Below are 23,718 nucleotides of genomic sequence, written 5' to 3'. Positions count from 1 at the left end.
ATAGCCTCATTTGAGGAACCTTCTAACATATCATCCCTCCTTATTGCAGTAATTGGCCCCTAGATCAATATTGTGACATCACCTCCTCTTTTACACCCATCCCCTCCCCCCACTTCTTGCCTGAAGATTCTATACCTCAGAATATTGAGCTGTCAGTTCTGCGCCTCCCTCAACATGTCTCCATGATCACAGAATCATAGAATTGTTATGGTGTAGAAGGAGGCCGTTTGACCCATCATGCCTGGACCAGCTCTGAGCATTTTAACTTAGTGCCAATCTCCTGCCTTTTCACTGTAACCCTGAACATTGGTTCTATTTAGATAATCATCCAATGCCCACTTGAATGCCTCAATCAAACCTGCTTCCACCACAATTCCAGGCAGTACATTCCAAACCCTTACTACTCGCTGTGTGAAAAAGTTTATTCTTACCTCGCATTTGCTTCTTTTGCAAAACATTTTAAAACTGTGCTCTCTGGTTCTTGATCTGTTTATGAGCGGGAACAGTTTCTCCCTATCTACTCTGTCCAGACCCCTCATGATTTTGAAAACTTCTATCAAGTCTCCTTTTAGCCTTCTCCTCTCCAAGGAAAACTGTCCCAACTTCTCCAATCTTTCCTCATAACTGAAGTGCTTCATCCCAGAAACCATTCTTGTAAACCTCCCCTGCACTCTCTCCAATGTGTTCACATCCTTCCTTTAGTGTGGTGCGCAGAACTGTACACAATACTCCAGCTGAGGCCTAATCAGTGTCTTATATAAATTCATCTTAACCTCCCTCCTCTTGTACGCTATGCTCCTATTAATGAAGCCTAGAATACTGTATGCTTTAGAAACAGTTCTCTCTACCTGTCCCACCACCTTTAATGACTTATGTACATATACACCCAGGTCTCTCTGCTCCTGTACACCCTTTAGAATAATATTCTTTATTTTTTACTCTCTCTCTATGTTCTTTACACCAAAATGTATCACCTCACAATTCTCAGCATTGAACTTCATCTGCCACCTATCTGCCCACTCCACCCATGTGTCAATGTCCTTTTGAAGTTCGACACTGTCCTCCTCACAGCTTACAATTCCCCCAAGGTTTGTGTTGTCTGCAAACTTTGAAATTGTCCCCTGCACACCAAGATCTGGATCAATTATACACATATCAGGAAGAGCAAAAGTCCCAATACCGACCCCTGGAGAAATGCACTACAAACCTTCTTCCAGCCTGAAAAATACCCATGAACCATTACTCTGTTTCCTATTCCTCAGCCAATTTTGAATTCATGTTGCTACTGTCCCTTTTATTCCATGACCTATAACTTTCCTCACAAGTCTGTTGTGTGGCACTGTAACGAACGCCTTTTGGAAGTCCATATGCATCACATCAATAGCCTTGCCCTCATCAACTATCTGTTACCTCTTCTCAAAACTCCAGCAAGTTAGTTAGACACAATTTTCCTTTAACAAATCCATGCTAACTCTTCCGAATCAATCCACATTTTTCCATGTGACTCTTAATTCTATCCCAAATAATTGTTTCTAGCAGTTTCCCCACCACTGAAGTTAAACTGACTGGTCTACAATTGCATCAGATCTTTACAACCTTTTATGAACAAAGGCTTAATGTTTGCAATTCTCCAGTCCTACATCACTTCCTCCGAATCCAGGGAACATTGAAAGATTATTGCCAGTCCCTCTGCAATTTCCACTCTCACTTCCTTCAATATTCTTGAATGCATCTCATCCAGTCCCAATGCCTTATTAACTTTAAATATCAACAACTTATCCAATACTGCCTCTTTATCAATGTTAAACCCTTCTAGTGACTGAATTTCCTCCTCTGTCACCATGGCCTGGGCAGCATCTGCCTCATTGGTAAAGTATTCATTTAACACCTCAGCCATGCCTCTTGACTCGTGTAAATCTTTGGTCACTAATCGGCCCTACTCCTCCTCTTACCACACTTTCACTATTGATGTGCTTATAGAATACTTTGGGATTTCCTTTTATGTTAGCTGCCAGCATTTTTCATAATCCCTTTTTGCTTCTCTTATTTGCTTTTTCACATCCGTTCTGAACCTTCTGTATTCAGTTTGCTTCTCAATTGTATTTGGTACCCAGCACCTGTCATAAGCACACCTTTTCTTCTTTAACTTAATTTCTATCTCCTTTGTCATTCAAGGAGCTCTGGATTTGTTTGTCCTACCCTTCCATTTTGAGGGAACATACCTTGACTGTGCCCAAACCATCTCATTTTTGAAGGTAGCCCATTGTTCAGCTACTGTTTTTCTCGCCAACCTTTGGTTCCAGTCTATCCGGCCCAGCTCCGTTCTTGCCCCATTGAAGTTGACTCTCTGCCAGTTCATTATTCTTACTTTGGATTGACCAATGTCATTTTCCGCTGTCATCCTACACCTTATGATATAATGATCACTGTCCCCTAAATGTTCCCCCACTGTCACTTGATCTACTTGGACCACCTCATTTCCAAGAACCAAATCTAGCAGTGCCTCCTTTCTTGTTGGACTGGACACATACTACTGTAGGAAATTCTCCTCAACACACTCTAGGAATGCTTGTCCCTCACTGCCCCTTACACTACCACTATCCCAACTATATACAGATAATTAAAGTCCCCCATTATAACTACTCTATGATGTTTACACCTCTTTGTAATTTCCTTGCAGATTTGTTCCTCTATATCCTTCCCACTAGCTGGTGGTCTGCATATTACACTCAGCAATGTAATTGCACCCTTCTTATTCCTTAGCTCTAGCCAAATTGATTCTGTTCTTGAATCCTCTCTCTCTCTCCAGTACTGCAATACTCTCCTTCACCAAAAACTCCACCCCTCCTCCTATTTTCCCTATCCTATCTTTTCTGAACACCTTGTAACCAGGAATATTTAACACCCAGATCTGCCCTTCCTTATCGCCACAACATCATAATCCCACAAGGCAATTTGTGCCTGTAACTCCCCAATTTTATTAACTATATTCTGTGCATTCACATACATGCAGTGTAACCCTAAGTTAAACTTTATTACTTGCTCCCTTACTCTGATTCCATCTATTAACTTACTACTCTCCATTTTACTGCTATCTGCCTCTCCCAGCATTCCGTGCACCCTGGTATTACTTTCTGATATTCTCTCCTGGTTCCCACACCCCTGCAGAATTAGTTTAAACCCTCCCCAACAGCATTAGCAAAACACCCTGCAAGGAACTCAGTCCCAGCTCTGGTCAGATGCAACCCATCTGGCTTGTACAGGTACCATGTGCCCCAGAGCCAGTCCCATTGTTTTAGGAATCTAAAGATCTCCCTCCTGCACCATCTTTCCAGCCATGCATTCATCTGCCTTATCTTCCTATTTCTATATTCACTTGCACATGGCACTGGGAGTAATCCAGAGATTAATATGTTAGAGGTCCTGCTTGCTAATTTTCTACCTAGCTGCCTAAATTCGGAATGGAGGACCAAATCCCCCTTCTTACCTAAGTCTTTGGTACCAATGTGGACCACGGCCTCTTACTGATCACCCTCCGCCAGAAGAACATCCTGCAGCCGCTTTGTGACATCCTTGACCCTGGCACTAGAGATGCAACATACCATCCTGGAGTCACATCTATGGCCACAGAAACACCTGTCTGTTCCCCTAACCAGTGAATCCCCTATCACTATTGCTCTTCCTTTCTCCTTCCTCCCCTCCTGTACAGCCAAGCAGTTTGTGGTGCCACAAACTTGGCTCTGACTGCACTCCTCTGAGGAACCAGCACCCTCGCCGGCTTCCAAAATGGAAAACTAATTTGTGAGCTGGACCCCAGGGGACTCCTGCACTGTCTACCTACCTCTCTTGGACTGGTGGTCACCCATTCCCTCTCTGTCTCCAGGTCCTTAAGCTGCAGTGTGACCACCTCTCTGAACGTGCTATCCACGTAGCTCTCAGCCTCATGGATGTGCCACAGTGACTCCAGCTGCCGCTCGAGCTCTGAACCCCGGAGCTCAAGTTTCTGCAGCTGACAGCACTTCCTGCATATATGGTCGTCTAGGACACTGGTGGCATCCATGACTTCACACATATTACAGGACACGCATTCCACTCGACTGAGCTGCCCTGCCATGCCTTAACTCTATTTCCCTTAAGTTAACTTTATTCTACTTTGGGTTATTTTTAATACTTTATTATATTGGCCCTAAATTTCCCTTATTCCTGGCACTTCTCAGTTAAATCCATGGATAGCTACTTGTTTAAAAATATTACACTTTTCTAATTTACTCACCAGGTCCTACTTACCAAGGCTGCTGCTCTTCTTTCTGAGGAAAGCTAGGAAAGGAAAGGAGCACCTCCTCCCTCAACTCCCTCAGTCACCAAACTCCAACTGAAGCATTCTAGTGCAGACAAAGTCAGCACTATAAGATAGCCTACTTTTATACTCTCTGAACCTAGCCTCTGAAAACTTGATTAAGCCAGTTGTCTAATTAACTAGTTGCAGCTGCAAGCTGAGCCTGAATGAGACCTGTTTTAAGGCTGAACTAAATCTCACCTTCTTCCAACCCTAACAGCAACTTTTAGTTAATTGCTAAATTAAAAAAAGACTAGACTTTATATAGAATTTAACCCTTAATTTAACCCTTAAACTCCCTCAGTCAACAAACTCCAACTGAAGCACTCTACCGCAGCCAAACACAGCACTCCAGTCAGTGATATCAGTGATAGCAATGATATTGTATCCTCATGTGTTAATCAACACCCTTAACTCACCAGCCTTAGTCGCAAGACTCCTTGCATTAAAATAAATGCCATCCAGCCTTTCCATGCTCCCTTGTGCCTTAACTTGAATATATACACTCTGTCTTCCAGACTGACTTGGTTTCTCTTCTATACTTGTCTGTGCATCACCCCCTATTATACCTCCACTCCACATCCCATCCCACTGCCAAATTAGTTTAAACCCTCACCAACAGCACTAGCAAATCACACCCCACTCAAGGATGTTGGACCCGTTCTAGTTCAAGTGCAACCCGTCAGACTTGTACAGGTCCCACCTTCCCCAGAAACTGACCCGGTGATTCAGGAATCTAAAGCTCTCCCTCCTACACCAACTCTTCAGCCACACATTCATCTGCTCGATCCGCTTATTCCTATACTCACTAGCATGTGGCATAGGGAGTAATCTAGAGATTACAATCTTTGAGGCCCTGCTGTTCAATCTGCTACCTAGCTTCCAAAATTGTTATTGCAGTACCTCATCCCTCTTTCTGCCTGTGTCGTTGGTACCAATATGAACCACAGTCTCTGACTGTTCACCCTCCCCCTTCAGAAAGCCCTGCAGCTGTTCAGAGACCTCCTTGACCCTGGCCCCAGGGAGGCAACACACATTCCTGGAGTCACATCTGCAGCCTCAGAAATGCCTGTCTGTACCCCTCACTATTGAGTTTCCTACCACTACTGCTCTTCCTCTCTTTCTCCTCCCCCGTTGTGCAGCTGGCCTCTGGCTGCACTCCCCAGAGGAACCATCACTCTCACCGTTTTCCAACATTGAAAAACTGTTCTTGAGTGAGATGCACGGCCTTCCTGACTACCTGCCTGCCTCCCTTCTTCTGACTAGTGGTCACCCATTCCTTCTCTGACTGCACTTCCTTAAGCTGCAGGGTGACCACGTCTGAAAACATGCTATCCACGCAACTCTCAACCTCGTGGATGCACTGCTGTGCCTCCAGCCAAAGCTCAAGTTCCGAAACCCGGCGCTCAATCTGATCAAACCGGTGGCACTTCCTGCAGGTGTGGTCATCCAGACTGCCAGGAGTGTCTAAGTCTTCCCACATACAGCAGGCCGTGCAACACACTGGACTGAGCTCCCCTGCCATACCTTTAGTTAAAATACTCTTACCCTAAATTTAAGCCAGTAGAAAATTATTTAAGTTTCTTTCTTTTTTTAAAAAATGCTAGAACTGTTACCTTTCCTTAATGTAGCTTTAAACTGGAGAAATACAACTTACCAACTATCTACCAATCAGATCTCTGCTTTGCCTTGACTTCACTTTTGTCAGCCTTGTCGAATTCTGGCAGGGTTCCTGTTGGGGTTAGCTGCTGCTCCAACTGGCTTGATCTGAGCCTTGACCCGCAGACTTTTATTGACAAGCTCTGCTGGCACTGTTCACCCCCAGGTTCGCTCTGCTCTGCTCCCTCTGCTGCTTCAACTGGATGAACAGATTTAGCAACTCAGAACTGGGCATCCATGAGGCATTGTGGGCCACCTGGAAGAGCAGAATTGCATACAACCACAATCTGTATTCGCACGGCCCGGCATATCCCCCACTCTACCATAACCATTAAACCAGGGGTTCAACCCTAGTTCAATGAAGGCTGCAGGAGGACATGCCAGGAGCAGCACCAGACATACCTAAAAATGAGGTGTCAACCTAATGAAGCTATAACACAGCTACAACACACTACAATGCTTGCATACCAAACAGCAAAAGCAGCATGTGATAAACAGAGCTAAGGGATCCCACAACCACTGGATCTGCAGTGCTACCACATCAAGTCGTGAATGGTGGTGGACAATTAAGCAACCAACAGGAAGAGGAGGCTCCACAAATATCCCCATCCTCAATAATGGAGGAGCCCAGCACATCAGTGCAAAAGACAAGGCTGAAGCATTTGCAACAGTCTTCAGACAAAAGTGCCGAGTGGATGATCCATCTTGGCCTCCTCCTGAGGTCCCCAGCATCACTGATGCCAGTCTTCAGCCAATTCGATTCACTCCATGTGACATCAAGAAATGGCTGAAGCCACGAGTACAGTGAAAGGCAATAAACTTAAAATAAACTGTAAATGCCCTTCGTTTGCACAATTACCCTGAGGACCTTAATCTGAAAAATTTCTTCCTCACCTCCTCTCTGATTAGGAACACAAGTGAGATATCATTAATCATTAATGTGCTTTACTATGTTCTTCTGGTCATATTCTTTACTGCAATATAATTATTTCTTCCAAATAGAACCTCCTGCAGTAAGACCTCCCACCCCTGGTCACAAATTTTATAGGCAGCTAATGACCTTTCAAGAGCTTGGTGCACTCCAAGCGCATTGCTTGCGGAGTGCTCAATGTACTGTCAAAACACAAAGAGGCATTGCGTTATCAGGAGATTTTTCAGTTCCACTCACCGCAGGAATCGCCACAGGCGGGACAGAAAATTTAACGGACCAGCAAAAGGTCCATTGACTCTGGCAGGGAATTTCCAGTCCTGCGGCAGATGGGACCGAGAAATCTCGCCTGATGTCTCTGTTATCATCCCAGCTGGGAAAGTCAGTTTGTCTGTTAGTCATCTAGTTTTGTGATTATAATGTGGCCTTACATTGCGGTGTGAGATTCTACAAGGGATGGGAGTGGAACTTGTCGTAATTGTTAGTTAAGCCTTTCATACTGTTATCGGGATCATGTGACTGTACAGGCAACTCAGCCCTAAGACTGGGTAATTTTAAGGGTGGAGCATTCTATCATTGGTCTTGGTAAAAGCATGTAGATTCATCAGGAAATAAAGTTTACTGTTTCTAACAAGAAATCTGTCTGGTACTTTTGTAGTCTCTGTTGGAACCTTTCAGAACAGCAGGCCAGCATCTTGTGAGTCACGTGAGCTGTAGCAGCCCTTTTGTGGTTCAGCAAACGTCCATTTTAAAATAGGAAAAAGAATTAAGTTTTAATACATGCAGGTTTGATTTCTTTTCATGTCTTATTGATATAACAGACCTTTCTCCCTCTGGGGAAAAAAATGAATTCTGTTTCATTTTATTTTCATGTGGTCTTGCAAAAGAAAACAAAGAAGTAAAGAGGTATACGTTCATTCTCTCATTCATACTGGTAAGACAAACACATAGCTAGCAGGTGCATTGTCACCTCCCTGATGCATTTCTAAGGTTTAAACTCAAGATAGGACATCAGCAATGATATTGCCCTTTGCCACGAGGATAATTTTTTGGTGACCTGGTTACATTCAAAACCTGTCTTTGCTGTGGAAAAACTATTCAAGATTAGAGTTCTGAATGTTTTTTTTCTCTTTTGGAGTCAGGCATGAGTGAAGACATTGATTTCAGAGCTCAGTGCCCCTTCAAGTCCCGAATAAGTATTGTCTAAAGGGTCTTGGGTTTTCACGCGGCGGTTAGCACGCAGGTTGTTAACAACAGTCAAGTTGCTCTTGGTTATCTGTATTCTCTGCTTCACACTATGTAAATGCAAATTCTTTTGACTGCAGAACTGAGCTGCTCTTCTCAAGCTGTGAGTTTGCGCTCAGTCTTTATGGGGTATTCATGTGTGTGGCAAGATTTGTAATCTCAACTTGCCTGAATGAGTGCAGCTCCAACAACATTCAAGAAGCTCAACATCATCCAGGCCAAAGCAGCCCGTTTGAATGGCACCCCATCCACCACATCCAATATCCACTCCCTCTACCACCGATGCACAGTGACAGCAGTGTGTACTATCTACAAGATGCACTGCAGCAACTCACCAAGGCTCCTTCCACGTCACCTTCCAAACCCATGACCTCTACCACCTAGAAGGACAAGGGCAGCAGATAGATGGGGACACCAACACCTTCAAGTTCCTCTCCAAGTCACTCACCATCCTGACTTGGAAATATATCGCCATTCCTTCACTGTCGCTCAGTCAAAATCCTGGAACTCCCTACCTAACAGCACTCTGGGTGTATCTACACACATGGACTGCAGTGGCTCAAGAAGGCCACCACCACCTTCTCAAGGGAAATTAGGGATGAGCAATAAATGCTGGCCTAGCCAGCAATGCCTTTGACCCATGAAAGAATTAAAAAAAACTCCAGGGGACAAGGTCCTCCCTTATATGCAGTGGCAAGGAGATTTGCTGAAGGTACTTGCTACTAACGCAAATGAAATACTGTATGGGCACTCATAACTCTGTCACAATGGACCAGAATCTAATGTCTTGGTCATGGTAGCTTCAGTGACTCATGTCCAAGTGTGCAACAGTTGCTCTTAGGAGCAGTCTTCACTCGCAATTGTGTGACAATGATCCACACTCCTTGCCTTATAGATGGCAGAGGGCTCAAGTTTAAAGCTTGCTCCGAGGAAAGGTTGGTGGAGGTGGGTGACCATCCCAAGGTGGCAATGGTTCGTAGACGATGGGATGCTGGTCAGTTCGGTGCCTCACACCTGCACAAAATGAGTCAAAATCAAGTTGCCTCTGGCTTTCCTGGCATGTCTTTCCCTAGCCTTCGCATCTTGGAAAGGTGCCTTGATCTTGCTGGCCTCTTCCTCAGACCTTCACTGTCATCCTCATCTGAATCGGATTGCGCTCCTCCATGTCTTCACAAAGCAATACCTCTCCTCATTGCAATACCACGTTGTGTAATGCTCAGCAGACCTTGACAACCTGTGATACCCTCTGCACAGTGTATTGTGATGCTCTGCTGGACAGGTGAAGGCAGCAGAAACACATTTTCAAAAATCCAATTGTCTCCTCTATAATTATTCTGATCGAAGAATAACCTGCATTGTGCCTCTCTTCTGGGGGGCTGTGGGGATGCTGCATTGGTCATGAGCCACGTCCTGAGAGGATATGTACTCTTGTCAGCCAGAATCCAACTGTTGACTTGGGCAGGGGCCTCAAAGAACTCTGTGAGCTGTGAACAGCGTAATATATAGGAATCATGAGAGCTCCCTAGGAGGCCATTGCATATGTTCACAGACCAGTTGTGCATTAAGCGCATAAAAGCCCTTGCAATTGACATATTCTGCAGGCTGTGTCTTGTAGGGGGGAGCTCTAATGGCCAGATAAGTGTTCAGAATAGGGCATGGGTGGCGTCCTTTATAAATCTATGTGCAGCAACCTGGGATATGCCACACAGGTCCTTCATGGAATCCTGGAAAGAGCCTATGGCATAGAAAGTCAGTGCTACAGTCACTTTGAGGACATCTGGCATCAGGTTCCCTCCAAATCCACAGAGCTGCAGGTCTTGATGAAGGAGTGCACACAGGTCAGTGACCGCTTCCCCTGATAGCCTCAGCTGTCTCTGGCATTGCCTCTCAGAGAATTTGAGACAATTAGTGCGCATTCAGAGCTCGCGCTGACGTGCCAATGATCGTCAGCGGCTAAGCCTGCCCTGGTTGCCTTCTTCATGACTAGCTCCTCCCTCTGGTGCTGCCTGTTGATGGCCTTCTGGCCTCTGTTCGGCCATGACCCTCTACTGGCAAAACCTCTCCTCCTCCTCTCAAGTTTGCAAAAAGATTGGATGTATGAGACCCATTGCAAATCCACAAAGTGCGCTGTAGAAAGAGAGTTGACAATGGTATAAGCACCTCTGTGGACATGGCCTTCATGCATAGAGCAGCTGCACCTAACCAGTAGGCAATTACTGATCTTCCCTTGGGCCGCACCCAATAATCCTCCCACCCCACAGTATCCTCTTCCTACTTGAACCTGGACTTCTGCCGGCTGAACCTGTGTTTACAGCTATGTCGTCGGACATACCCAAATTAACCCTTCAGTTTCAGCCAACGCCTTCCAACCTTCCTCTGTCGCTCCTGAGCTTCTGTCCAATGCCTTTGACTCTCCCATCATCAGCTGCCTGTTCACTCCATCATTCTTGCATCTCATACCATCGCCCTTGACCCAGTGACAGTGACCCTTGACCTTCCATCTCTCACCTCAACCCTAACCTTTGACCTGCCTCCTGTAATCCTGAAGTCTCTATTCTCCTTGACCTGCCCTCTGCAGCCCTTGACTTGCCCTCAGACACCATTAACCTGCCACTCCTCCAGCTGGACCTGCCCTCCATCAAGTTTCAACTCCCCTCTCTGAATGTGGACCTTTGCTCAGTAGTAGAGCTGCCTTCCTTAGACACCCAGAACCCAACATCTGACAGGACAGAGCGTGCCCTCTAGGCCAGGCAATTGCTCTGTTGAGACTGTTTACCTCCCCGACCCGCCCAATACTCCAGTGCCTTTCTGTAGCACCTTTTCATGTCCTGATCCAACCTTCTGCACCTGCAAGCCCCACTGTTGCACCCTTTCATTCCCCAACTCTACCTGCAAGAACCAGCCACCCACCCCGCTCCGCCCTTGTTACTACCAACAGTCCAGGTCCGCAAAAATTCCCCTTTGTCATAGAGTTCAACAAAAACAACCACCTACGTCTGATCCAAATGGACCATCTCGCCAGGTGCAAACCATCTTTAAACAGTTGTAAATCGAGTGGCACGAGTTCCGATGAAAGATCATCTTGACCTGAAATGGTAATTCTGTTTCTCTCCACGGATGCTATCTGACCTGCTGAGTATTTCAAGCATTTTCTGTCTCTATTTTAGATTTACAGCATCTGCAGTATTTTGCTTTTGTGCTGGTACAAGTTTCCCATTCACCACTAATTTAATCTTGAAGGCAGGCCTTAATTTGGAAAAGTTGGGAATTTAATGAGTATTCATGTGATGATAATGTATGGAAAAGAGATTAGAAATGGTCTCTTCTGCTTATGGGTCTATGTAGAGTAGACAATGGACAGATAGCGATCGATACTGATACAAGCCAGTAACAGAATCCCACTGTAAAAGTTAACTTCCTGTAACATGCTAATAATCTTACACATGGCATCATCAAACATCCAGCCAGATATGGCATCCACTGCCCAAAAAGGCAAGATGATAACGCAGAGCAGATCGGCTACAGCCAGATGAAACCCTTAAACGCTGCCAACTGCATCCCTTGAACTCAACTTGCCATCGGGAAGCTGAGATTTCGGCTCCCAACTGATTAAGCTACCCTGCCTGCCACATTTCCCATTACTGGTGGCCTCATTAAATTCTGCCCTTAGTGAGGGTCAGATACTCCTTTTCAAGGTTTCTGCTTCAATCTCTACTTTGGATTTAATGTCTTTCATAGCTCTTTCACATTTACAAGAATTCAAGAATTAGGGGCAAATGTAGGCCATTCAGCCCCTCGAGCTTGCTCCGCTATTCTATAAGATCATGGCTCATCTGATCATGGCCTCTGCACTTTCCTGTCCACCCCCATAACCCTTGACTCCCTTGTCAATCAAAAATCTATCTAATTCAATTTTGATTATATTCCATGACCCAGCCTCCACTGCTGGAAAGCAAAATAAAAGCTCATTAGTCTGTGGAATCCTCTTCTCCAGACATGTGGAAGAGGATTCCACAGACTAATGAGCCTCTAAGAGAAAAATAGTTTCCTCATCCATGTCTTAAATGGGAGACACCTAATTTTTAAACTGTGTCCCCAGTTCTAGATTCCCCCACAAGGGGAAACATTCATCCCATTTCTCGCTTGCTAATTCTTTCCCTTGCTTTAACCAGTTTTTCCTTTTGCCCGAATAAATTAATTGAAATTATTATTTAACCAACTGGCTGTTGACCCAAAAGAAATCTGAAGAGTCGTGCGGACTCGAAACATTAACTCTGTTTTTCTCTCCTCAGATGCTGTCAAACCTGATGAGTTTTTCTAGCATTTTCTGTTTTTATCTTATTGTCCTTCTTGGCTTTTAGATATTCAGGAAAGACAGGAAAGGAGTGGGCAAGGCTGTATTGGTCAAAGATACTGTTACAACACTGTGAAAAGAATGATGTACATGAGCATTCAAAGGCAGAATTTAGTTGTTTAGAGTTTGGGAACAATAGGGTATACAATAGGCCACAGATCTTTTAAAGCGGAGGTGACCAGGTGTGTAGGGTAGTGCAGTTTATATGGATTTCAGCAAAGCCTTTGACAAGGTCCCACATGGGAGACTTATAAAGAAGGCAAATGCACATGGGATACAGGGTAATTTGATAAGGTGGATTCAAAATTGGCTTAGTTGTAGGAGGCAGGGGGTGATGACAGAAGGATGCTTTAGTGACTGGAAGCCAGCGTCCAGTGGCGTACCACAGGGATCTGTGCTGGGTCCCCTATTATTTGTCATTTATATAAATGACATAGATGACTATGTGGGAGGTAGGATTAGTAAGTTTGCAGATGACACAGAGATTGGCCAGGTGGTTAACAGTGAGGTTGAGTGTCTTGGGCTACAGGAAGATATAGACGGGATGGTCAAATGGGCAGATAAGTGGCAGATGGAATTTAACCCTGAAAAGTGTGGGGTGATACACTTTGGAAGGAGTAATTTGACAAGGAAGTATTCAATGAACGGCATGGCACTCAGGAGTTCTGAGGAACAAAGGGACATTGGCGTGTGTGTCCATAGATCTCTGAAGGCAGAGGGGCATGTTAGTGGGGTGGTGAAAAAGGCATATGGGACACTTGCCTTTATCAATCAAGGTAGAGATTACAAAAATAGGGAGGTCATGTTGGAGTTGTATAGAACCTTGGTGAGGCCACAGCTGGAGTACTGTGTGCAGTTCTGGTCGCCACATTATAGGAAGGATGTGATTGCACTGGAGGGGGTGCAGAGGAGATTCATCAGGGTGTTGATTGGGATGAAACATTTAAGTTATGAAGAGAGGTTGGATAGACTTGTGTTTTCTTTGGAGCAGAGAAGACTGAGGGGCGACCTAATTGAGGTGTACAAGATTATGAGGGGCATGGACAGGGTGGATAGGGGGCAGCTGTTCCCCTTAGTTGAAGGGTCAGTCACAAGGGGGCATAAGTTCAAGGTGAGGGGCAGAGGTTTAGGGGGGATGTGAGGAAAAGCTTTTTTACCCAGAGGGTGGTGACGGTCTGGAATGCACTGCCTGGGAGGGTGGTGGAGGCGGGTTGCCTCACATCCTTTAAAAATTACCTGGATGAGCACTTGGCACGTCATAACATTCAAGGCTATGGGCCAAGTGCTAATAAATGGGATTAGGTAGGTAGGTCAGGTGTTTCTCACGTGTCGGTGCAGACTCAATGGGCCAAAGGGCCTCTTCTGCACTGTGATTCTGTGATACAATTTGTGAAGGCTGTTAAAACGGCATGTAGGATCCTTGACTTAAAACCAGGGCACAAAATACAAAAGCAAGGAAATTATATTAAACATTTATAAAACACTAGTTAGGCCCTAGCTGGAGTATTGTTTCCAATTCTGGACATCACACTTTTGGAAGGGCATGAAGGCAATGGAGGAGGTATAGAGGCATTTTTTGGAATATTTCCAGAAATGACAGACTTCAGTTATGTGGAGAAATTGGAAAAGCTGGGATTGTTCTCCTTGGAGCAGAGAAGGCTAAGAGGAGTTTTAACATAGGTGTTCAAAATCATGAGGGGTTTCAATAGAGGAAATAAGGAGAAACTGTTTCCAGTAGCAAGAAGGTCAGTAACCAGAGGACAAAGATTTGAGCTGATTGGCAAAAGAACCAATGTGGACAATGAGGAGAATTTTTTATGCAGCGAGCTGTGTTTGGAATACGCTGCCTGAAAGGGTGGCAGAAATAGATTTAATAGTAACTTCCAAAAGGAATTGCAAATTCATACCTGAAAAAGACAAAATTTGGAGGTCTGGGGTAAAGGGTATGGGGGAGTGGAATTAATTGGATAGCTCTTTCAAAGAACCAGCACAGGCACAATAGCCAAAAGGCCTCCTTCTCTGCTGTATGATTCTATGATGTCTCCCAACCCGTGACTTATCACAGCAGCCCTGGAACATGCAGTAATTGTGAAGGTTACAGGCTGTAATTGAGACAATGACACTTTTGTAAGATTGTTTAATTTGCTAAAGATAGCCCATTGGTATAAACAATATCATAAAAGGATTCAAAACTAGAACATTTTATAAAGCTGGCGATTTTTGTGGAGCTATTAGATTTGTACAAGAGTCTGTTTTCCTAATCTAAACAGAGATCCTTGTATATTTCTAACTGGAATGCTCTTCAGGGATTTTAACCTAATCCCCCACCAGAAATCTTGCATTAGGTTCAGCCAATTATTATTCTCCATCCAACTTTATTTTCCATTGAAGCTATCTTATTGATTTGTTGAAGCATCTCTGCCAGAAGGAGTCTATATAATGATTGAAGTTAGTCCAGATCCAGAGATGGTTGCAGATCTCTTAATCTGTGACCCTTCACTTTGTTTAAAGGCTGCTTTTGTAGCCAAAAGTTTGACCAAGTTCCTCCTGAATTTCACCCCAACGAATGCATATAAAATTGGGTTAATGCAACTGTGCAGGATACCCAAGGTTTGGGCTCCAAATAGAGCCCTGTCGATAACATTCCGGATGTTGCAAGTCTCATCAATGAGTCTACCCCTCATCAGTGCATCGATGAACACAGTAATATTGTACGGGAGCCAACAAATGAGAAAAGCCAGCACCACCGCTATGATGACCTTCATGGCTTTCTGTTTCTGGAATCCCTACATTTGACACAGTTTCCAGATCGTCACACTGTAGTAGAAGATCATGACTGCCAGTGGGATGAGGAACCCAATAAAGTGTCGCAAAAACCTGGTGGTTACTCTCCATGTTTCAGCCGATTCAGCATCGAGTACCTCATAACACATTGTTCTAGTGAAACCATCTGGGTTGTATTTGCCCTTGTACAGAGTTGGTAAAGACTGAGCAATAGCCACCACCCAAACAGCAGCACAGACCAGCTTGATTAGAAATAGTCTCTTCTGCTTGTGGACCTCTATAGAGTAGACAATGGACAGATAGTGATCGATACTGATACAAGCTAGCAACAGAATCCCACTGTAAAAGTTAACTTCCTGTAACATGCTGATAATTTTACACATGGCATCACAAACACCCAGCCAGATATGGCATCCACTGCCCAAAAAGGCAGGGTCACAGCAAAGAGCAGATCAGCCACAGCCAGATGAAGCAGGCAGATATCCGTGGATGATTTTGTGTGGTAATGGTAAAGTAAGACAATTATTATAACCGTGTTCCCTGCCATAGCAAGGAAACAAACCAGGCCATAGACAATACCAATGACAGTGTTGATCGAATGATTATTAGTTAATTGACTACATGGGGATACGTCTGGACAATGGTGTAACCATCAATGTTGCTGTAATTTTCAAAAAGACCTTCAATATTGTCAGCGTTTATCTTTATTGAAAACATTTTCAGAAACAAAAGAAAAGTAGATCAGTAAATGAGAATAAAGCTCTTGCGAATGAATTTAAAAAACAAAATCCATTCACCCATCAACCTGTCCCTGCTCCCAGTCTAGCAGTTCTTCAATTTTAACAATCTTTTCCTTGTGGTTGAATCCCTCCAGGGCCTTAACCTTCCCTATTCCTGTAATCTTCTCCAGGCCTATGACCATCCAAGGTATCTGCACTCCTCCAATTCTGGCCTGCTGTGCATCCCCAATTCATTCACTCTACCTTTGGCAGCCACACCTTTAGATGCCTGAGCTCTAGGTTTTGAAATCTCCTCACTAAACTGCCGGAACCTCTCTACCTCTCTCACCTTTTCTTTTATTCTTTCATGGGATGTTAAAACATGGTGGCAGCGCTGGAGGCTGCAGTTTAAGAAACTGAGACCACAGATGACCACCTTGGAAAAGCTCAACTTCACAACGAAGAAGGATAAAAATAAAACATACTTTGGCAGGGGGCAGTTAACCACACACAATGCCGGCAGCCATTGAACAGCCACTATCCCTACCTCAGCCCTTCCAACACACCAAGGGTCCACAGCAAGCACAATTATAGAAGCTCTGGAAGTGACAGTTTCAAAGGTACCAAACAACATTGGGCTTATAAGAAAAGGCAGAAAAGCACCAGGTCAGTACAATTCTATATATGATTAGGGACATAGCTGATGTTGCTCTGGCAAGACAGGGAGTCAAGGCGACCTCAGCATCCTATGAAGAGGTTATGAGGGCCTTCAATAGTTACCTCAGCCCTAAGGAGATGCAGGTCATTGAACGGATGATATTCAACCAAAGGAGCCAAAGGCCCAGTGAATCCATTGATGTATTTATTAATGATTTGTATTGACTGGCCAGCTATTGCAGCTAGGAAGCTTTAAGGCATGAGTTAATTCTCATTGACATCATAGTCGGAATGCTTTCGGACTTTTTGCAAACCAAAGAGGATTTAATGTTAGAGAAGGCCAAACAGTTTGCAAGGCAAGTGGCGCTAGGACAGCAGAATTGGGACATACTTTAGGGAGACATCAAGACTTAGGAGGGGTCGTTCCAGTATGTAGGCCCTGCCCATCAAAAACCCAGCAAAAATGCTCACCAAAACCACTGAAGGGGGCGGGAAGAGCCCTTCAACCTGTGTTAAAATGTTCCATAGCGGTGCCAAAAGGCAGCACCACTGCAGAGAATGACCAGCGGAGCAAGCCTATTGCTTTGTCTGTGCAAAACTGGATATTTTAAATGATTCTGCATATCTAAAGCACAATTGAAGGGAGGAGAGCGGGAACAAGCTTCTCACCATTCTAAAGTACAGCAAATTGAAATTAAGGACATTCAGGATGGAGATTTCCTGCAGGAAATAAAAGATCTCAATAAGCAGTTCTGGTCTGTAGAGCTGGAAGTCAAGATTACAGAACTGAATTCAAGCTGGACATTGGGGCTGGGTCACAGTCTCATCAGACAAATGGGACTGGCTTAATAATGTGGGATCCAGCCATTAAAAATAAAGCTACTGCAGCCAGGAGACACAGACCTCAAAGTGAAGGGTCAGATCACTACAACCCTTAGACATAGAGATAAAGAAATTAAAGAAACTCTTTATATCTTTCGGAACCAGCAAATTTCTCTGCTTAGCAGTCAGCGTGTTTAGGACTTGGTCTTCTACCAAAAGGTCAATGAGGTAACAATAGAGGACAGCGGAGCAATACTCAGGGATGAATTTCCAAGATTGTCTCAGGTACTGGGAAAGCTCAAAGCTGTAGCAGAAATTGAAGTTGACTCATTGCACAGTGAACCAGTTTTTACTGCAGAAACACCATCCACTGGATCACAGGAGGAGATTGCAGATATCTCATTTCTCTTTGCAGACAAGCTGGAAGAGGTGGAAAGAGGATGCACTGCCAGTGACGGTGACCATTCACTAGAGGAGCTTCTAGACCCGGGTTGGGTCTTTCCAGACATTGTTCAAGTGAATGAATCTATTGAAAAGCAGATGATCTTTTGGACGAAGAGGTAGATTCTAGATCTTACTACACTTTGACTCCACTGCCAATGCCTTTGAAATCTTTGTTGTCTTTTTTGAGGAGAATCATCCTTTTGCTGAAGAAGATAATAAAAAGGTGAACTTGTTTATTTATTCCTCTGACCCCACCATGCATCAACAATTGCATGCACCCAGCAGAAAGCTTTCCAGAGATAATGAGATGCTTAACCCCAAGTTGGATCAAGTCAATAGTGGAAGTTCAGAGCTTATTAATTTATAGAGTCATATGGTTATACAGCACAGAAACAGGCCCTTCAGCCCATTGTGTCCATGTTGGCCATCAAGCACCTATCTATTCTAATCCCATTTTCCAGCACTTGGCGATTAGCCCTCAATGCTATGGTGTTTCAAGTGCTCATCTAAATACTTCTTAAATGCTGTGAGAGTTCATGCCTCTACCACCCCCTGAGGCAGTGTGTTCCAGATTCCAACCATCCTCTGGGTGATAAAATCCCTCCTCAAACCCCCTCCTAAACCTCCTGCTTCTTACTTTAAATCTATGCCCCCTGGTTATTGTCACCTCCGCTAAGGGGAAAAGTTTCTTCCTATCCACCTTATCTATGCCCATTGTATGAATGTAAGCTGCAGCTCACACTTGGATCTCACCAGCAAGTCATGAATGCACTCAAATCTTCTTTCAGTAAAGAAGCAGTGGCCCAAACTGCAGAGCATCTACAGCTGAAGAGTACTACGCAGGAACTTCATATAGACCCAGGTCCAGAGATTTATTCCATTGTTGATGATGGTTCAATCCAACTGTCTCATGCTAACCCCGCGATCCCATTGTCAACAATGGAGCAGCCTCACGCTGAAGCAAGTGTGGAAATGATACCATTACTTACAGAAAGAGAAAATCCTACCCTAAGAATAGAAGGGAAGCCTTCCTTTCCTTGTATCCTGCAGTATCTTCAGAATGTTCTTCATTCTTCTTTTTGTCTACCTGATTCACTCATGCCTCAGGTATTGAATATTTCTCTTGCCATCATAGCAGCGGTGAATGATACAGCTGCAAAGTTCTTTATGGAAGCTGAAAGTGCTTAATTTTCTCAAGCCGATGCTTTCACCTTTCCCCAGTGTTCAACACAGAAGAAGATTACTCAGAGAATGTCAGTTTGTTGTCTTCTATTTCAAATGGTGTGATTGTTCGAGTCCTGACGGTTTCTCTCTTGAATCAGTTTTTTCTTGATTGCCCTTCAGTGCCTTTACATTAGGCCATCATAAGAGTCAGAGCCCCAGAGCCAACTGTAATGTGAAGCTGCTATCCCACTCCACCAATATGTTTGCCTTCCACAGAGAAGATAACGGAACATGTACATCCTACACGACCTCGAAGAAAGCCGAGAACACTGTTGGGGATTGATGGCTTTGGTGACAATGGGTGGGGGAGGGAGGTAGGAATGGGATGGAAACTGTAAGCAGTACATGAGGCTAAAAGATGATGGGAATGTAAAGTTAATAGTTTAACAAAATAATTTTGAGATTATACTTGGGGGGAGATGTAGAGTAAAGGGTTAATGGTTATGTTAATTAGACAATGATGTTAATAGTGATGTAAGCATGATATTAAGGGCCAGATGACCAAGAGGCTTCAAGAGAGCAAGACACAAAATGGTCTGTGTCCAGAGAACTATGTACTTACCATGAGGTCTTTGTAAATGGTGCGAATAGGGGAGATGGTGGTGTTATGGTAAGTGTCACTGAACTAGTATCCAGAGGACCAGCTTAATGTCCTGGGGACATGGGTTCAAATCCCACCATGGCAGCTGTTGGAGTTTGAATCCAGCTAATAAAATCTGGAATTGAAAGCTAGTCTCAGTAATGATGACAATGAAATTATTGTAGATTTTTGTAAAAGCCCATCTGGTTGACTCATGTCCTTCAGAGAAGGAAATCTGCCATCCTTGCCTGCTCTGGTCTGCATGTGACTCCAGACCCACAGCAATGTGGTTGACTCTTAACTGCCCTCTGAAATGGCCTGACAAGTCACTCAGTTCAAGGGCGATTAGGGATGGGCAACAAATGCTGGCCTTGTCAGCGACGCCCACATCCCATGAAAGAATTTTTTTTAATGGTTTAACGCAAAACTATATACTGACTATCTTCAAGTCACCCATAGAGTAAGTAAAGCTTCATCAAAACATTCAGCATCACTGACAAGGGTTGCTCATCCCTAACTGCCCTTGAAAAGATAATGGGGAGCTGCTGTCTTGAGTGCTGCAGTCCATCTGGTGTAGGTACACCCACAGTGCTGTTAGGGAGGGAGTTCCAGGATATAGACCCAGCAACAGTGAAGGAACATACAAACATATGAACACACAAATTAGGAGCAGGAGTAGGCCATTCAGCCCCTCGAGGCTGCTCCATCATTCGATAAGATCATGGCTGATCTGATTGTGGCCTCAACTCCACATTCCGTCTACCCCTGATAACCTTTGACTCCCTTGTTAGTCAAGAACTTATTTACTTCTGCCTGAAAAATGTTCACTGACCCTGCCTCCACCACTCTCCAGGGAAGAAATTTCCAAAGATTCACAACACTCTGAGAGAAAAAAAGTTCTTCTCATCTTCATCTTAAATTGGACACCCCTTATTTTTAAACTGAATCCCCAAGTTCTAGTCTCTCCCACACGGGGAAACATCTTTCAGCATCCATCCTGTCAAGTCACCTCAGCATCTTATTTGTTTCAATAAGATTGCCCCTCAATCTTCTAAACTCCAATGGATACAGGCCCAGCCCATCTAACCTTTCCTCGTAAGATAGCCACGCCCGTCACAATCGAGTGAACCTCCCCTGAACTGCTTCTAACACATTTATATCCTTTCTTAAATACGGAGACCAAAACTGTACACAGTACCCCAGATGTTGGGCAGGATTTTCCAGCCCTGCTCACCGCCAGGATTGCCCAGTCTTGCCAAAAGTCAATGGACTTTTGGCTGGGCCTCCGACTCTCCCATGGAGAGTCCCACCACAACATGGCCGGAAAATCCCAGCCACAGTCTCAACAACACCCTGCAAAACTGTAGCAAAACATCCCTGCTTTTATATTCCATTTGCAATGCAATAAACAACAATATTTCATTTGCCTTCCTAATAACTTGCTGTACCTGCATACTAACTTTTCCTGATTCATGTACCAGGACGCCCAGATCCCTGCAAACACTCTCCATTTAAATAATATGCTGCTTTTCTATTCTTTCTGCCAAAGTGGACAAGTTCACATTTTCCCATTTTATACTCCATCTGCCAAATTTTTGCCCATTCACTTAACTTATGTCCCTTTGCAGACTCCTTATGTCTTCTTCCCAACTTACTTTCCTAAGGCATTATAGTTCCAAGTCAGAATGGTGTATGTCTTGGAGAGGAACTTGCTGTTGGTGGTGCCCCAAGCATCTACTGCCCTTGTTCTTCTAGGTGGTGGAGGCCTTGGGTTTGGAATGTGCTATCGAAGGAGGCTTAATGAGTTGCTGCAGTCCATCTTGTAGATGGTACTGTTGTGGTCACTTTGACAAACGGACCACAGGAGTCTCAGGTACAGGTCATGACCGTTTATTCGAGCAATTGCAAGGAGAGAACCATCTCAATGCAGCTTGAGATAGCACTCTGCTAAATTACAAGTGTTCAGCACATTTATACATTATTGGTCACGTACAAGAACAGTTTCCAGATTCTGATCTCGTCAACATATAGGTTTACATTAAACAGACATCTCTGGTAACAGGTACATGCATCGTATGTCCCTATTTTTCACCGAGGCAGAGACCTTCCCTCCTATCTAAACTGGGACCATCTGTCCTTCCCCTATCTGTTGAAGAGCACACTTAATCTATGTTATTGCCATCCTCTGACTCCAGTCCGGTTCCCAAAGCCTTTCTGTTGCTTGCAGGCCCTAAGGCTGTGCAAGGTTCATCTGGTAACCTTTAAATGTTAATGTGCTTGGTAGCACTGGCTGCTTGGAGATTTTACGTAATTCATTCTCTTTCAATAAATTCTCCCTTACCATAAATTCTTACTTTCTTCCCCCTAACAGTACATACAGCAGCCACTATGTGGCAAAGGGAGTGAATATTTAATATGGTGAACAGGGCACCAAGTAAGTTGGTTGCTTTGTCCTTGATGGTGTCAAACTTCTTGGGTGTTGTTGGAGCTGCACTCATCCAGGCAAGTGGGGAGTATTCCATCACACTCCTGACTTGTGCCTTGTAGATGGTGGACTGGATTGGGGAGTCAGGAGGTGAGTTACTCGCCACAGGGTTCCTAGCCCCTGACCTGCTCTTGTAGCCACAGTATTTATATGGTTAGCCCTGTTAAGTTTCTGGTCAATGGTAACCCCCCAGGATGTTGATGCTGGGGTGGGTGTGGGGGGAATTCAGCAATGGCAATGACATTGGATCTTGTATACCTTTATCAAATCTTCCCCAAACTCAATTGCTCCAAAGAGATAAACTCTAGCTTCCCCAAGCTAACCTTGTAACTAAAATCCCCCACCCCTGGAATCTTTCTCCTCAGAACCCTATCAAGGGCCCTCACATCCTTCCTAAACTGTGGTGACCAGAACTGGCGTAGTACTCCAGTTGGGGCCTAACCAGATTTTTACGAGGGTTTAGTATAAATCCCCTGATTTTGTACTCAATGCCTCTATTTAAGAAGCCCAAGGCACCATACGCTTTGCTAACCACCCTCTCAATATGTCCCCCCAGCTTCAAAGATCGATACACATGTGCCCCCAGGTTCCTCTGTACCTGCACACTCTTTAGAACAGTGCCAATCAGTCTATATTGCCTTTCCTTATCCTTTATGACAAAATGCATCAACTCACACTTCTCTCTTTGTAATTCCAACTGTTGTAGTGCCTTCTACTGCTCGAGCACCTATTTGTAACACTCAGAATGACTCTAATTCTCTGCCTGCCTGACCCCGCCTCTCCACAACGTACCCTGGTGTAGGCGGCCAGCCCCACCTGCAATTTTGATCTGCTGGAACCCATCCATCCACTGATTTCTCCCCATCTTGTGGGTGCAGTTTACCAGCTCAGGGAGTTGACATCTATCCTCATATACTTCAGAAAGTTATCTGATATCCAATGCCAACATACCTCACTTTGCTGAGCAAAAAAAATGTTTTACAAAATCAATTCAATTAAATTACATACCTTCTCAAAGGGTGATCGATGTATCCTGTCTGTTAGTTGATAAAATTATTTTCTTGACCATCTAACGTGCCTGACACAAGCAGGAGGACAACTCAGAGGCTTGTACAATGTTTGGTGACATGAACACAGGTTAATATTTCAGCAGAGTGAGAGGACTAACCAGTCCACTTACAAAACCAGGGGCTGTTCTGTAAACTGATAAGTGTGGTGTCATACATTGAGTAACTTAATAAAAATGCAGAATCCTTATGAGAAGCGATCAAAGTGGCCTGAACTAAACTCGCAGATTGCTATAAGATAAAAGCAAAATACTGCGGATGCTGGAAATCTGAAACAAAAACAAAAATAGCTGGAAAAACTCAGCAGGTCTGACAGCATCTGCGGAGAGGAACACAGTTAACGTTTCGAGTCCATACGACTCTTCATCAGAACTAAGGTAAAATAGAAATGTGGTGAAATATAAGCTGGTTGAG

General features: G+C 44.3%; 1 protein-coding gene and 1 pseudogene across 2 annotated transcripts in view; both read right to left on the bottom strand.

Annotated features, from left to right (window-relative positions):
• Positions 1-23,389, bottom strand: part of LOC144686902 (C-X-C chemokine receptor type 2-like) — a 97,333-nt gene extending 73,944 nt beyond the window's left edge. For both annotated transcript variants that reach the window (XM_078552731.1, XM_078552732.1), the window contains exon 1: positions 23,246-23,389. The gene's annotated coding sequence lies outside the window, so the exon portion shown is untranslated. The remainder of the gene's footprint in view (positions 1-23,245) is intronic.
• LOC144686230 (C-X-C chemokine receptor type 1-like) lies at positions 14,955-16,023 on the bottom strand (annotated as a pseudogene).
• Positions 23,390-23,718: the final 329 nt, after the last annotated feature.

Source organism: Cetorhinus maximus, chromosome 11 (genome assembly GCF_964194155.1).
Source record: "Cetorhinus maximus chromosome 11, sCetMax3.hap1.1, whole genome shotgun sequence".
Classification (NCBI taxonomy): domain Eukaryota; kingdom Metazoa; phylum Chordata; class Chondrichthyes; order Lamniformes; family Cetorhinidae; genus Cetorhinus; species Cetorhinus maximus.
Note: the sequence above shows the minus strand (reverse complement) of the source record. Positions and strands in the feature narration are given on the sequence as shown.